At 48.5% G+C, this 4,608-nt stretch overlaps 1 long non-coding RNA gene across 1 annotated transcript; it reads right to left on the reverse strand.

Annotated features, from left to right (window-relative positions):
- Window positions 1–416: 416 nt before the first annotated feature.
- Window positions 417–3,114, reverse strand: LOC143272387 (uncharacterized). The gene is made up of 3 exons (XR_013049899.1): window positions 2,956–3,114; window positions 745–882; window positions 417–562 (listed from the first exon to the last, which is right to left on the reverse strand). It is a non-coding gene; the product is annotated as an uncharacterized LOC143272387 (long non-coding RNA).
- Window positions 3,115–4,608: the final 1,494 nt, after the last annotated feature.

The raw sequence follows: 4,608 nt of genomic DNA on the forward strand, positions 1-4,608 counted from the left end.
CAAGGGCAGCGCTCCAGTGTACGGCTCCCAAGTGTGGTGCTTCTTGGGACAATAGAGCGGGGTGATGGCAGCGGCCACTTCTGCTCTAGGAGCTTGGCTTAGAGAAACACCCATCAAAGGTGCAGTTCTGGCAACAGCCTCCTTGACCTCCCTCTCTTTATTGCCAGCTAATAACGAAGTGCAAGCCAAGAAGCAAATTCATTGCAAATTGTATAAAAGTTTCAGGGCCAGGATGAAGCTGTTAAAAACCACATCTGTAAAAATGGTGTAATTATTATGGGTGGGTAAAAATCTGGCAAGAATTATTTTCTTAAATAAGGCGTAAAGGGGAACAGATGTGCTGTAACAGACACTTTCCCCCCAGCTTCACACACTCTATGAAAAGAGAAAAATGGATCTGATTTATCAGATTATCTTATTTATTTCAGTACAGCAGCCAGGAGGCCAGAAAAAAAAAATCCTTGTTGTCTGTTTTTAGTCCCTTATAAGAAGAAGACCGGACAGGAACTGGGTGAGACGCTTCCAGGCGATGCAGCCGAGGCTGCCAATGAACGCAGAGCATCTGTGGGGAAAACGGAAAAGCCAGTATCAAGACCCAGAGAAGATTCAGTGACAGGAGGGGAGGTGACCATGACATCTAAGCAGAAAATCACAGGCACAATGGAACAGGGCTTTCAAGATCAAGATGGAATGTGAAAAATGGTCCAAGACAAAGACAGGCACTCCAAGTCTGGAAGTCATTACCTGTGAGCGAAGACGACAGAATTCCACGTCGGTTGGTCAGTGTCTGCAGAGGCAGGTCCAGGGAAGCTTTCAGTGGGGTTTGCTCTTTTTTTTTCTTCTTCTTCTTGAGCTTAGCAACATAAATTTGTTGTCATTGATCTATTAAATACAATGGACACATGTTGGCAGGGAGGATGCAGCCCGAGCCTGGAAGGTATTAAGGGACAGCCTAGGAAATAATCGCCTAAATGGGCCCACTGCAGGATCTTAATACCCCGTGACAACATTCAATTGTCAAATTCAGCCAGAGTGTCCAAGATGCTACAACAATTAAGCCAGAAACTCTTAGATTTATTTTAGCACTCCCCCTCCACCCCACCCCACCCCCTTGAGTTAAGAACAGGAAATGCCAGCGAGCTGTGAGACCCTGAGCAAGAAATCAGAAAGTGGAAGAAAAAGGGATGGTCTAACATTTTATGAGACTTCTGCCATTAACTCTGTAATGAATGTCTTTCACCTCCCCTCGATAAAGAGGCAATGTGGGTTTTAATTGGACTTTTGGCTTTTCTTCATTTGATTTAAACCAAGGTAGAGTTTCAAACAATAACACCGAACACCTGGTTAACACATTAGATGATATGTGCAGTTGTAAATTGTGGTTTTAATAGTTGGTCTCTGGGGGATTTCAAAGGGCCTCATTGTTCTGTTTGGTAGATATTGGGGAGGGGGAGAACAATTTTGGGCTATAAGAGCCACACACATGACTTTGGTCCAAGTCAGCTTATGAAACTTGATCGTGTGACCCCACTGGGGGCCAGGCTTTCCTCTGAGACTCATCATCACAAGCTAGACTTCCGCGGCTCTCCAAAATCACTGCTCAAGTAGGAACCTGCTGGTTCCATATTTCTAGGGTAACAGGACTGATGTCAAGTGTGAAGATGAATTCTGTGTGTGTGTGTGTGTGTGTGTGTGTGTGTGTGTGTGTGTGTGTGTGTTCACATATGTGAACATGTACAGGCTCTTCCTCGTGTGTTGGTGGTGTGTGGGGAGGAATGCAGGGTGGGGAGAGTTTTAAAGTACCTGTTCTCTTTTTCCCTTTCTGAAGAACAAATGAGGCTCCCTGGGCCTGCTGAGTCTCAGTCAGGCTACTTGTAGGTTTTCTTTTCCACCAGCCCCTTCCCACATCAGCAGGGGGCTGGCCCTGCCTGGAAGCCTGAGGGGGTCCCCTCATATTTTAAAGTGACACTTTTCCAAATGCCTGACTGACTTTTGCCCTTCCCTTCCAGCTGTGGTCCTGCCCCTGCCTCTGCTTGCTAATTCTCATGGGCACATATTGGATACAAAGCCACAGGTCTTATTGCTTTCCTCTGACTGGAACCATGGACTCGGGCGGTGGCAATCTGTGCTGAGAGTCACTGCTCCCCATTACCTTCCTCCTGCCTACCTGGCCTCCTCTACAGGGCCTCTGCCATACCTTCACTGGAAATCAGACCAATGGGAGTCACTCTGGACCTGCCCTGAGGGGGGCCTTGCTGCCCACAGCCCAGGATTAACCCGGGGAGGAATGGAATAGAAGGAAAGAATGGTCCTTAGGGGAGAAACAACACAGAGACCACCTCTTTGAAGCCTGGGACTGTGGACAAGAGACTGAGAACTCAAGTCTGGCCAGGGAGCCCTGGGAGGTCCTTTCTCTGCTCTACCCTCCATGCTGTAGCAGGAATGCAGAAGCCACTTCCTATTATTATCCTGTCCTGTCCCGTGGCTTTCCTGCCACTGCAGCAGTGAGAGCCAGGGCCATGTTCTAAGCTCCAACTTTCCTTCTGGAAACATCTTTAGCCTTTCCTGTTTCTGAAAAAAAAAAGTCAGGGTGCAATGGTTAGATAGCCCTCCTGAGCAAAGCACCCAGAAATCAGCTGAGCTAGGAGGGGATGACAGAGAGACCTCTGAATGCCAACCAGAGCCATTTGCCATGTATTTTACACTCTGATACTGTGCCTATGGCTTCATTTCCGAAGACATGTTTCCCAGCACACACTACACACACTATAGACACTTGGCTTCACACATAGTGGGTCCTTATTATTCATTCCTAGTAGGCGCACATGTCTTACAGAGGCTCAGTGGCCTGCATACAGTGTTATTTCTCATATACGTACAGTGGGGACTCTTTCCTCACACTCAGGAGCATAGGTCTCATACATAGTCACGGTACCTTGCACACACATTAGGTACCTGTAGAATGGATCTCTGAGAGGGATGTTATTCCCACTGGAGCCTTGGGTTGTGGTCTTTCTTCTTCACAGGATAACAGGACTTAAGCTTATAAGGAAAGTCAGAAGGTTCGGCCATATTCCGATGAGAAACCGAGGAGCTCAGCGGGAGAGCGAGGCAGCCAGACTAGAAGGCAACAGCAGTGTGATCTTGACCAGGATCCCTCCTAAGTGCTCTAATCCTTGCCCTGAGGCGACACCTGCAGTCCCAGCAGGGAGAGCCCAGCACACCTGTGTGACCTCCTACTGCAGTTCATCCTAAATTCCAGAGAACCAGTCTGTGCCAGCCAGTCTCCTGGGCTGCTGGAAGAGGAAGCTAAAGCTTGGGAGGTTCTCACCGTCTGGTCAACTCCAAGCCACAGCCAGCCTGTCCTGGTCATTTCCACCACGACAGAGCTTAAAGCATCTTAACATGCACCCTTTGTGGTTGGGGTCTGCAAGGTACTCTTGGTTTTGTGCTTTCGATTTTGCCGTGAATTGATAGTCTGGTGGCGCAGGCCGGTAGTCCCAGCTATTCTGGAGACTGAGCTAGGAGAATTACTCAGTTCAAGGCCAGCCTCGGCTACAGAATGAGTTCAAGGACAGTCTGAGGAATTTAAAGACAGCCTGGCTCAAACTCAAAGCAGAAAGTGCTAAGTGTATCACTCAGTGGTGTGGCATTTGTCTAGTGTGTGTGAGACCCCACCGAAGACAAACCCTTTCACTATGATTGGTAAACACTATGTTTCCATCTGCTTCAAGTCAGGGCCAATCTAAGAAACTTCCTGGGGAACCCCAATGTCAAGGCCCCACCATCTCCCTGTCTGACCCTTTCTGTACTTAGGTTTCCTAATCTAAAAATAGGGGCTGTAATGATGCTGTCTGCAAGGCTGGGGGAGGATTCCCTGTGGTTTGTATCTGGACAGACCCAGGCACAGTGTCTCCTATCCCAGGGGTTCAATAGAAACCAGGTTGTTGGTCACCCTGTCTCAGGGGCTGTCCTTTGCCTTGGGACCAGTCAGTATAAGCAGGCAGGAGGCAATCCCACGGACATCTCTTCATGGGCAGATGTGATTCTCAGAGCCATTCACTAAACTGGCCACCAGAACAACATCTGTTAGGTTTTGTCAGCTTCTCATGGCAGCCTGGAGCTGTTTCTTCCCAGCTACCCAGTCGTGCTGGCTACTGTGAGCTTTCTTCTTGGCTCACTGTTTCTCTCCATGAAGTGGTATCTGGTCACTTGGGACAGTCCATCTTGGATATCTGAAGATGTATGGTTTCTACCTAGTCACTGGTGTGATGTGGATATTGGCCTTATCGCTGATTCTGGCCTCTCAGGCTCAGGGCTAGCTTCAGCCCAAGGTTTATAAGATGGGTTATGATCTAGGAAGTTAGAACCAAAGCAGGGGTGGGGGAGAGGCGGTGTTTAAGAGAACAGCTCAGCTTCAACAATCCAAGAGTCCAGGAAACTCAGGAATGGGGGAGGTCAGACAGGAAAGGTGTTGCAGGATGGGGTAGGTGACCCAAAGCATGGTGACCCTACTTGGCAGGCCGTGGTTGAGCCAAGGTTAGCTTAGGAACTAAGAGTTTCCATGAGATTTGTGGCCAGGAAGAGCCTTATAGTATCTCTTTCTAG

Source organism: Peromyscus maniculatus, chromosome 1, assembly GCF_049852395.1.
Source record: "Peromyscus maniculatus bairdii isolate BWxNUB_F1_BW_parent chromosome 1, HU_Pman_BW_mat_3.1, whole genome shotgun sequence".
Taxonomy (NCBI): Eukaryota; Metazoa; Chordata; class Mammalia; order Rodentia; family Cricetidae; genus Peromyscus; species Peromyscus maniculatus.